Genomic DNA, 12654 nt, shown 5'->3' on the forward strand with positions numbered 1-12654 from the left:
CATCATTATTATTTTCAAAAAGCAATGTTGCTTCTAGAAAATTTGCCTTGGAGGTGAATGTGGAGAAGGTGAAGTGGTCACCATGATTACCTAAATTCATGGAAGAACACTTCTTGCTGTGGCTAAAGATGCTGCTTCCTTTGACCTTTATGGATTTTGTAGCTTTGTCACTCTGTTATTTGCTGCTAATTATATTTTAATGTCTCCTAATTAAAAATTAAAATTTGGTTGTTGGCTAAATATAATATGCAAAAGATGACTGCAAATCGCCAACTAAAGAAGATAATGTGTTCAAGGTTTCACTGGTTAAGTGAATTATAATTTCAAATATTTCATTCTTATTTTTGGCTTTATGATAATTCAGATTATTTTATTTGGAAACTGTTTTCTACTCTGGCAAAGAATGACAGGCAGAACTATTCATGTGTTCCATGTACACTATGGAATAGATACAGCTTGAGATAGAAATGACCTAAGTTTTCCTTATGTAGAGATTCTTCCATTTTCTTTCATAACAAAACCAGAAGATCATCTTTGTAGGACCAGCAGCTCATAGGCTAAGGTCCTAAACTGAAGCTTGAAGGCAATGAATACCTCTGCTTTTCAAAGGTAAATGCATTGATTTTCTGCTATTCAATTACAAGCAATGTGCATATTTTCATAATATCTTAACATTATCTTTGAGAAATAATGTTTCAGGCTAAAACTTTTATTGACTTCTTTTTGTCCATTTGGTTTATTATTTCAGTCTAATGAGAAAAATAAATAAAGGATTTAATTGCACTATTTTATTAACCTAGAAATTTATTTTCTTTCAAAATTTAATACTTAAAATGCATAAATTAATGGTAAGATAAATATTTATTAAGTCTATCTGGCCTCTAAAGATCACATACATTCAAGCGTAAATTAGCGTACTGATTCAAATTCAGTCAGGCTGGGAAAATCCACCATGTAATTTACTTTTACCCAAAGTTTCAGGTCATGAGATTGGTCATCTCTAAAGCAAGACAGACGTGTATCTGTATTAATGATGTTTACCATGCTCGCTCGTAATAAAGGATATATGCTGGCTTGGGAAGAATTCTCGCTAGATTCATTGTGTCCAATGTCCAAAATAATGAAGTCTTCTTTGTCAGTGGGATACCGAGAGTCTGACTCACTGGCCTCTGTGAGAAAGAACATGGCATACTATATCTCCAAACTTGAAAAGTTAATGTGTAACCTTAAATATTGGTCAGAAGCTTTAAAAAATTAACAAATCTGTCTAGTGGTTTTGACCTTGTATCTGTACCTCTGGGACTACTACTTATAGGTAACAATGACTCTAGAAACAAAGATTATAAAATAAGTTATATGATTTTCTCAACCTTGATTTCTAAGATTATGAAATGTTTTTCAGAAGAGGAAGTCATAAAAAGTTGAAATTGCTTACCTGAATTCAAACAAATTCTTTAGTTCTTTCTTGAAGACTTACAAATTGCTTACAAATGAAAACACTTGAGGGTAAAATAACAAAAATCATCTAAAGCAGGAGCTCTTAATCTGAGTTAGTAAACAAGCTTGGTGGAGTCTATGAACCAATTAAAATTATGTGAATATTTTTGCATATGTGTATTTTTTAAAGTTTTTATTTAAATTCCAGTTAGTTAACATACAGGATAATATTAGTTTCACGTATAGAATTTAGTGATTCAACACTTCCATACATCACCCAGTGCTCATCACAAGTGCCTTCCTTAATCCCACCTCCCCTCTGGTCACCATCAGTTTGTTCTCTATAGTTAAGATTTTGTTTCTTGGTTTGCCTCTCTCTCTCTTTTTTTCCTGATGCTCATTTGTTTTGTTGCTTAAATTCCACATATGAGTAAAATCATATGGTATTTGTCTTTCTGTGACTGACTTATTTTGCTTAGCATGATGCTCTCTAATTCCATCCATGTCATTGCAAATGGCAGAATTTCATTCTTTTTTTATGACTGAATAATATTCCATTGTGTGTGTGTGTGTGTGTGTGTGTGTGTGTGTGTGTGTCTTCTTTATCCATTCATCAGTTGAGGAACACTGGGCTGTTTTCCTAATTTGGCTATTGTAGATAAGGCTGCTATAAACAGAGGTGTATGTGTCCCCTTGAATTAGTGTTTTTGTATTCTTTGGGTAAATACCTGGTAGTGCAATTGCACTGTTTCTTGGTTTGCCTCTCTCTCTAGAAAATAAGGTAGTTCTATTTTTAACTTTTGGAGGAACCTCCATACTGTTCTTCAGATTGGCTGCACCAGCTTGCATTCCCACCAGCAGTGCATGACAGTTCCTTTTTCTCCACATCCTGGCCAACACCTGTTTATTGTCTTGTTGATTTTGGTCATTCTGACAGGTGTGAGGTGATATATGCATATTTGTTTTATGGAGATGGTCCCCTCCATTCATTATTCTGAAAGCAATTTGTGATTTACTGACCCAGGAGAGGAATGCTTAGATGTTTTTGAGCACCTAAAAGGATCTGATTATTATTTTGAATTAATTTACCTTAAAGTTCTTAGAAGGAAAACATGTTTAGGGAAATAGTGTGCATGTTTGCACGCGCGTGTGTGTGTGTGTGTATGTATTTGTATACATATATACATATACACATAAAATAAAACATATTTTTAAGTCCAGAAAAAAAGTCCCTTTAAAATTGTCATATACAATATGGAATAACATCTATGGTATGATGTTTGTTGAATTCTTAGAGTCAAAGCTAAGAGCTTAAAATATAATTTTACGAGATATACACAGATAGCATTCAAATAAGCAGTCTTGGTTTTGATCTTATATAAAATACAAAATATTAAATATAACTTAGCAGTAGTTCTTATAAGGAAAAAATAATTGCAAAAGGTAAATGTATTCTGAGATAATAAATAAACTGTGATGATTGTGTCTTAGAGTGAAAACTAGGGAGCTACAAAAATACATGTGCACATAATTTCAAATAGGAAACCCAAATAATTTTAATTTTAAAGTTTTTTTTTATTTAAGTAATCTTTACACCCCATGTGAGACTCAAACTCATGACCCTGAGATCAAGAGTCACATGCTCTTCTGACTGAGTCAGCCAGGTGCCCCCAAATAATTTTAATTTTAGAACTGCTCATTAATAAGGGAGCAGTCTATCATTCAGAAAATGTTATAAACTTCATCGTTCCAGTGATGGAATAGATAAAGTCCTTTCCTGTACCTAGGGAAAGACAGACAGGAAACATCCAAAAACAAGGGAATATAAGATAGTGATAAATTCTAAGAAGAAAACCCAGTAGGACCACATAAAGGAGCATGACTGGAAGTGATCAGGGGAGGCTGCTCAGAGGAGGCAACATTTAAGCTTGAAGAACAAGAACCTTGTCAAGGGAAGATCTAGGAAAAACTTCCAGGGAGAGGAAACATCTCATACAGAACTCCCAAAGGGAAGTGCATCTAGGCTGGCTCATGCACTAGAAAGAGGCCAGGGTACAGTGAGGGGAGAGTGGCAGGAGATGAGATCAGGCAAGGGAGAGCCTGAGAGATGAAGCAAGGACAGAGGAACAGAACAGTTTGTGAAAACTCCAAGGTGAACTGTTATTCTGAGATCCAGACACCCGCTATCTCCGGACCTGACTTCTTATTGTGTATAGTTTTGCTGTAAGCAACATTCCTTTGGGAACAAAATTGAATCTCTCAAATAGTCAAGTAATACTTTTGTATCGGAGCTCAAGGATACCTTAGGCATGAAGGAATTTAACAATATTTTAATGCTAATTTACAATTGATAATTTTGAGGAAGAAAAAAAATTGAGAGATAATCGGGACTGCTTTTAGTATAGTACTGAGGTAGTTATAATTAGAAATGTAATTTGACATAAAAACATGTATATGAATTGAAAGTGCAGACAGGTTGAAATAAAAGAGACTCCTAGACACTTGGTAAAACGTTGTCATTAAAAAGATAAAGGGAGGGGAAAATCTCTACATGTACAGAGAAAAAAAGTGATCAAAAAAAAAAAAAAGGATCATGGAGTCTTCCCCAATATAAACCCCGGAAGACAATGGATTAAAGAGTACCATGGGAAAAATATTGTGACAAAATAATTTTATACTTAGTTAAGTTATATTTTCATTGTTAGGGAAATAAACAAAATCCTTCTGAGGTAGGCAAGGCTCATAGAAAAATTGTATGTATCTACAATTCTTAAGGCTATGCTTACCTCCTATATGTTCCAACTAATAATCAAATATAATTTTAAAAATAAATAGGCATAATATAAACTGTCTACCATATGAGCTCTGAAATTGTGTTAAATCTAAAGAGTCGTTGAATATTTTATTGTATTTTAGTATATATATATATGAAAAGAAACATGTTTCACAAAATAGTATTTACCCTTATTGTGTGCATGCAGTGAAGTGCACTCTAATATTTTCTATTTTGTTCTGTTTCTTTCTTTTTGTTAACACATGTCACAGAACACTAAATTAATTTTATAACCAGAATCTGAAAAAAAAATCACAGGTGTATTTTATTCCAAAATTTAGTATAAATGACAAGCATAATTAAATGGCAGTATATAATATAAAATAGTAATTTAATTGAGTTCTGAACTCTTATTATATTTTTAAAACCCAGGAAGTCATAGATGACCCAAGGGAAAAAAAAAATGCATGCTTTCTCCTGTGTTAAAGTGACATGACTCCTATTGGGGGTAAAGGAGTAATAGGGTTATTGTTCATGTCTGTGGTCTTTGTGTTCTATTTTAAGTTTGTATCATTTTCTTCTTCTGGCTTATTATCATCTGAGCCCCTTCCTGTGTTTGAGATATCTTTAACCCCTAGTTAAAACTGATGAGGTGCTCCAGAAGACTTTCCTTCTTTAAAGCTTGAGAACTACATTGGAGAGATAGCATGCCAGCATATTTGAAGTCTACTACCATGGCCATCCCCAGATACCAGAGAAGTGGTAGAAGACATTAGGGTAGTGGTATTTAATCACTAGAGGAAAGGCATGTAGGGTGACAGTAGTAAGAAGCAACCCCCAGGGAATGCCTGGGTGGCACAGTAAGTTGTGTCCAATTCTTGATTTTGACTCCAGTCATGATCTCAGGGTCATGGGATTGAGCCCTGACCTGGCTCTGCACTGGATGTGGAACCTGCTTAAGATTTTCTCTCCCTCTGCCCCTCCCTTGCTCTTTCTCAAAAAGAAAGAAGAAGGAAGGAAGGAAGGAAGGAAAAGAAAGGAAGAAAGGAAGGAAGGGAGGAAGAGAAAGGAAGGAAGGAAGAAAGGAGAGAAAGAAAGAAAGAAAGAAAGAAAGAAAGAAAGAAAGAAAGAAAGAAAGAAAGAAAGAGAGAGAGAGAAAGAGAGAAAGAGAGAAAGAAAGAAAGAAAGAGAAAGAAAGAAAGAAAAGAAAAAAAGAAAGAAAGAAAGAAAGAAAGAAAGAAAGAAAGAAAGAAAGAAAGAAAGAAAGAAAGAAAGGAAAAGAAAACAACCTCAGAAAGGTAATCAGATTGTCTGACCCAAGTTTTGAATAGTTGTTTGTGAAATCGGAGGAAAGAGAAGAGCAACCTTCTTGAAGACACACTTGATTTGTGTGATCTACCTTTTCTCAGAAACAGAGTTTTGAACCACCACACTAAAGTTGCACTCCTCATCCAAACCCATTGCCAGAGTCAGATTCATTAAATGGATCACTGGTCCCAATAATAATACTTCATGTGAATCCTGGCACTATTACTCTCAGCATTTCCCAAAAGAACTGAGACGTTTAGAGAGTAAATGTGTATCAAAGAAAGAGATATATTCAGAACTGGTGTGTTACTGGGTCATGACTCAGAATTAATACTATATCCTGGGGTCCCTGGCATATCCAATGAAAGATGTAAAGGGCAGGCAATTCACAGAATATTTACCCTAATCTCTTGTTGGCCATGGAGACCACTATACCCACCTGTAGTTATTTCCCCAGCTCCTAAACACACAGTTGAAGCAATAGGAGACAGACTCTACATTGTTTCTCTGTCCAATTAGCTAATGACCATATTTCTGAAGGACCTGGAATTTCTCCTCTTTACCAAAACAGTCAGTAAGAAACTTCAATGGCAGAAATAAGTGACACTATTAAAGTCATGGATAAAGCATTTACCTCTTTCTTTGGTAGTCCAAACACAGCTGAGTCTTGAGTCCAGGTTAGCACAGGCATGATTAGGTGCTGAGTGCAGTTGTAGCTGCTTGTTCAAATATGGGTACTTACTGGAGCAGTATAATTGATTTATTTGTGAGGTTCAAGAACCATGAATCAAAGAGAAGGAAAGAAGACAGAAGATGAATGCGTTGTCAAGCCAGCTACCATTGCAGGCAACTGGAGTTTAATCCCATGGGGAAACTAAGCACCTGGTATAAAACACATACCTCAGAGTTATCTCCATCCAAGGGAGAAGCTAGAGTATTTACATACCAACTCATGTCAGTCATTGGCTGAAGATGGCTGGCCTTGTGGGGAGGAAGGTAAGAGAGTTCATTTCCAGGCACTTCAAGCCCACCTTGTGCATGAGCAGAACAGACTTTTGCAGCTTCCAAGACAATCTTTAGGAAAAGAACTGCAAATGTCGGCAATGGGAAATTTGCTGGAGCGTATGGAAGGGCTGAGGCACATTGGATGTGGATCACAACAGTTCCTGCTACAACATTAACAGAACAAAAAAGTATGCACAGATCTCAGTAGATGAAAGAATGGCATTTGATGAAATTCAACATCCATTCATGATTAAAAACTCATGAAAACTTGAAAAGTCTTTCCTCACCCTGGTAATGGGTATTTTCAAAACCGTTGTAGCAAATACCATACTCAACTGTGACACATTGAATATTTTCCCTTTATATTCAGGAATGAGGAGCTAGACAATGAAGCCCATTATCCCACATTTATGTATTATATAAGTATGTTCTTAGAAGTGTTTTAATGATCCATAATTTGGAAGAACACCAATAAAAATATATAAACATATACTATGTTCATAAATAATATACTGGATAGCAAAGAAAATAATTCAGCTAGGACTATTTATAATATGATGGATGAATTTTAAAGCTATAATTGATACTTGATTGATTAAAACCAAGAGATATTTATGGTAGGATTCTGTTTATACAAAATTCAAGAATAAGTAAAATTGAATCAGTGTCTGATGCATGCCAGAAAATTTCTTCTAAAATGGAGAAATATGTCACATCTTATCCTTCCTAATACTAAAAAATGTCCCATGTTTCATGGGCCTGTTTAGGTTTTGGAAACACACACACTACAGTCCATTGTGTAGCTCTGATTTATTGAGTCACCTGAAAGTTTGCCAGGTTTGAACGCCCACAGAGGAAAAGAAGTCTTGTTATCTGGTCCAGGCCATGATGGAAATAACTCTGCCCATTCACCCTTATAGCTCTACAGGTCCAACTGGGTTCCAATATATATCAATATCCTGTTAATATATAGGGGATCTGCTAAAAATCTTGCTAGGAGAATCACTGTGAACTTTGTCTCTTGATTTTTGTAGGAAAGCCATGACTACTGGGCAGTTTATTCATCTACTTTTAAGAAACCATTTACCACTGTCCCCTGGTAGAGATTAAATAAAGATGGGATACCAGGCAATTAGGCCACCTGTCAGGACTCAGTGTTACCTATAAAGTTCAGCATTCCACAACAGTCCACCATCATGTAGCAATAAGAAAATGTCTGAGAACACCCCAAAGGTACAATAATTACATAAAAATGTCACACTCTCAGTTTCCATATCCCTGCCATAAACATCAGTCCTCAATCAACCCACATTATAGTGTCCTGAGGAATTAGTTCTCCATAAAGGGAAAAGTTTAAATTCAACTTATGGATGGATGGTTTTGCAACCAGAAATTCCCTTTTTAAAAGATATCTAGAGGCCATACAAAACTTGACTTGAAATATTTTAACAGCGGATTCCTGACAATCAAAATTATATATATATACACATATTTGTACATATTTAATATGTATATTAGAAGGCATGTGATAAAGACAGCATTCCAAATCACTGGTAAAAGAATGATTCTATCAGCAATTGTGGAATAATTTATTAACTATTTGGGAAAAAAATTCAAGCAAAATAAGGTTGGGAACGAGTAAATTAAATGACAATATAAAACTTAAACTTTATTTAGGCAAAAATTCAAATCAAAAGAAGAACTAAGGGGAAGAGCACTTCAACATATATGATATACCTAAATCAATATCCTTCCATATTTTTAAAAACTTAAATAAATCAGTAAGCAAAAGAAAAGCATCTCAGTTTCTAAAACTGGGGGACAAATAACCAACATTTTTCAAGGACAGAAATATAAATAGCCAAATAGATATGAAAATATTCAATCTTACTAAAAATAAAAGAAAGTACCACATTGAGGAGGGTATGTGCTATGGTGAGCGCTGTGAATTTTGCAAGACTGCTGAACCACAGATCTGTACTTCTGAAACAAATAATGCAATATATGTTAAGAAAAAAAAAAAGAAGAAGAAGATAGCAGGAGGGGAAGAATGAAGGGGGGTAAATCAGAGGGGGAGACGAACCATGAGAGATGATGGACTCTGAAAAACAAACTGAGGGTTCTAGAGGGGAGGGAGGTGGGGGGATGGGTTAGCCTGGCGATGGGTATTAAAGAGGGCACGTTCTGCGTGGAGCACTGGGTGTTATGTACAAACAATGAATCATGGAACACTGCATCAAAAACTAATGATGTAATGTATGGTGATTAACATAATAATAAAAAAATTTAAAGAAAAAAATAAATAAAAGAAAGCAATAACAAGATCAATGTTTTGTAAACATAAATCTGAATTTGAGAAAAGTGGATGTTCTTAAATGTTTTATTATAAAACAAGAAAAAAACTGTATAAATTGTATTCTCAACCCAAGAATGTGAAAATTATCATTGAAATGAAGCACAGGAGGGCTCCTAGGTGGCTCAGTCAGTTAAGTGGTTAAGCGTCTGCCTTCGGCTCAGGTCATGATCACAGGGTCCTAGGATTGAGTCTCACATTGGGCTCCTTGCTCAGCAGGAAGCCTGCTTCTCCCTCTCCCGCTATCCCTCTCCTTGCTTGTGCTATCTCTCAAATAAATAAATAAAATCTTTAAAAATAAGTAAATAAACCACAGGATAAGCAGAAATAATAAAGATGAACATAAAAATAATGAATGATATAACAGAAAACCTTAAAGAGCAGATAGAAGGGAAAGTTGTTTGAACAAATGATAAAATAAGCAAAATTCTGGGTGATAGACTCAGAAAACAATGGAAGAAAATAAAATGGTAAGACAAAACAAAAGACAAGACACTAAAAGTTACAAAAGAATATAAAAGGGTGCCTGGGTGGCTCAGTCAGTTAAGCATCTGCCTTCGGCTCAGGTCATGATCTCAGAGTCCTGGGATTGAGCCCTGCATTGGGGGGAGGGGTCCCTGTTCAGCAGGCAGTCTGCTTCTCCTTCTGCCCCTCCCCCTGCTCATGCTCCTTCTCTCTCTCACACACAAAAATTAAATAAAATCCTTAAAAAAAACCACAGAAGAATATAAAGTACATGTTTGATAATCTATAGTAAGTTCAGTGGCATGAAAAGCTCTGAATGGCAAGTGACGATCTCAACTTCCAATTCAGTGGAGCCACAGGTATGCTGATGGAGGCATACGTCCCTTGAGAACCAAAATCTCCAAAAGAGCAAAATTTGAAAGGGACAGAAATCAAACCTTATGTGAGTGGGTAATTATGTAGAGTATGAGGAACCACTCCCACTTCCAGTCTTGTTTTCTTGACACCTGTATGCTGACTTTGGAAAAATCAGCACCACATATCAGATGCTGATTCAAATCATATATTATCTTTCTGCGTGTTGATACCAGCTAGGGTGTAACTGAGTCTCAGTGGGCCATGTCTTTGTTTTATCAGGCCAGCTGCTTCTGGGTGATGGGGTATGTGGTAACACCAGTGTATTCTATGGACATGCATCCTTTAGCACTTCTGCTGCGGAATGATTCCTTGATCAGAGGTAATGTTGGGATGATAGTGGTGGCAAAACTATTACCTAAGGGAAGGAAATTCATATACAGAATTCTTGTATGTTCCTGACATAACAAATGGTCATCCCTTTTATGATGGAAAGAATCTAGTGTAATCAACCTACTACCTACCAGGTCTTCCCGGGAATGATGCCTTGTCAGGAGCTCAGCACTGGTTTTTACTATAAGCAAGATGGATACTCAACACTGTGGCAGCACCAAGCAGCCTTTGTATGAGGAAGCCCCAGTCATGGAGCCCAGGCAAATGTATTAAGTAAGATGACATAGGATAATACAAGATTGTAATATGGCTAAGAAAGTAATGATCACTTCTATAGCTGATAAATGATACTTGATGAAGTTCAAAATTGTTTTAAAAACTCTTTGTAGAGGTGCCTGGGTGGTTCAGTTGGTTAAGCATCAGCCTTCACCCAGGTCATGATCCCAGAGTCCTGGTTTCGAGCCCCACATTGGGCTCTCTAATCATTGGGGAGTCTGCTTCTCCCTCTACCCCTCCCTCTACCCCTCCCCCCTGCTCTTGCTTGCTCTCTCTCTTTCTTTCTCTCCCTTGCTCTCTCTCAAATAAATAAAATCTTAAAAAAAAACTTTGTAAACTTGAATTTGAATTTTGAAATTTGTTCAATAAAATGAATAAAATCTATCTTAAACCAACAACAAACATACTATTAGAATTTAAACATTGTAAACACTTTCATCAAGCTAAGAAACATAACCAGGATCCCTGTTATTGTTTTTGATATTTGTTGTTTGATAACAGTGATTTGATAATCTAGCTGAGCCAGTGTAAAATGTAAAAATAAGAAATAAAAACTTAAAAGAAAGTAATCATCATAATTTGAAGTTAAATGATTATCTCCTGAAAAGCACAAGAAGGGAAACTGGCATATATTAAGGCCAGTAATTGACTATAATATGACAAAATATAAATATTAATACATAAAAACATTTTCTTCATGCCAGTTAGAAAAGCATAATGAAAAAAGAAATGCATTCACGCTGACAACACGCACACCAGATTAAATAAGAATAACAATATGAAGAAAGATGTCAGACCTAAATGAAGAAAATAAACAAAAATATTGAGGACACAAAAGAAAATTAACCATTGGAAACCATACCATATTCCAGAAAAAGTATTTAAAAAAATGACAATCCTTCCCAAAGTCACATATTTCCAAACATTCTAGCTAGGAATTTTTTTTTTTTTTTTGGAATTTTGCCAAATCACTTTAAACTTGGTCTTGGAAAAGAAGTGAGGGAAAATAGCCAAGGAAAAAAATTTTTAAGAGTAATGAATTTGGGGCAGAGCAAGATGGCAGAGGAGTAGGAGACCTGGATTTCGTCTGGCCCCAGGAAATCAGCTAGATAGGGATCAAACCATTCTGAACACCTACGAACTCAACAGGAGATCAAAGAAAAGAATAGCAACAAGTCTCTGAACAGAAAAGCAACCAGTTTCTGGAAGGTAGGACGTGCAGAGAAGTTAATCTGAGGCGATATTCAGGAGGATAGATGGTGGGGGAGGGGGCCTAGGCCAATTCTGGCAAGTGATAGAGCCACGGAGCACAAAATCGGAACTTTTAAGAAGTTGTCTCTGCTGAGGGTTGTCACTCCAGTGGCTAAGCGGGGAGTGGAACCCTCGCGGGACAGTGTGGTCTCAGGATCCTTGGGGTCACAGAAAGACCGGGGGTGCCTGAGTGCAGCAGAGCTCCCAGGTATTGGAGTGGGGAAACTGGCTGCAGAGACGGAGCCGAGGCGCGGGCTCTCAGCTCGGGGTGGCCATAAACTGTGATCCGCGGCCCAGTCGGGCCACTGCTCTTCCAGCAGGGACCAAACAAGTGGCAGATCCGGGGAGACTCTATGTCCTCCCCTGGGAGGAGTGGCACAGGAGCACCGCAGGGATCTGCTGGGTTTGGAGACTCCACATGGGGTCAGGAGCCAGAGATACAAACGCTCGGTCACAGGCCTGGTGAGGACAGAGTGCAGCCAGAGACCGGAGAGATGGGAGTAATTGACTGCTTTTCTCTGGGGGCACACTGAGGAACGGGGCCCCAAGTTCTCAGCTCCTCCGGGGTGGAGATTGGGAAGCCGCCATTTCCACTCTCGTCCTCCAAAGCTATACCGAGAGCTTGCAGGGAACGAAAGCTCCCGAGAGCAAATCTGAGCAGATGTCTTAGCCCGGACCCAGCAAGGGCGGGACAATTCCACCTACAGCAAAGACATTTGGGAACCATGGCAACAGGCCCCTGCCCCAGAAGATCAGCAAGAACAGCCAGCCAAGACCAAGTTTACCGAACAATGAGAAGGGCAGAACTCCAGAGAAAGGGGAATACTGCACATAGAATCCATGGCTTTTTTACCATGACTCGTTAGTCTTTCAAAGCTAATTTTTTTTTTGAATTTTTCTTTTTTCCTATTTCAACCAATATCTTATCAATCCCTTTTTTAAAAACCATTTTTATTTTTCATTTTTAGAGTCATATTCTATCCCTTCATAGTAGTTACCCTTATTTTTGGCATATACATATATATAGTTCTTTCCTTAA

Source organism: Eumetopias jubatus, unplaced genomic scaffold (assembly GCF_037043125.1).
Source record: "Eumetopias jubatus isolate StellerSeaLion01/CBP00866 unplaced genomic scaffold, mEumJub1_p1.0 scaffold_14, whole genome shotgun sequence".
NCBI classification, from domain to species: domain Eukaryota; kingdom Metazoa; phylum Chordata; class Mammalia; order Carnivora; family Otariidae; genus Eumetopias; species Eumetopias jubatus.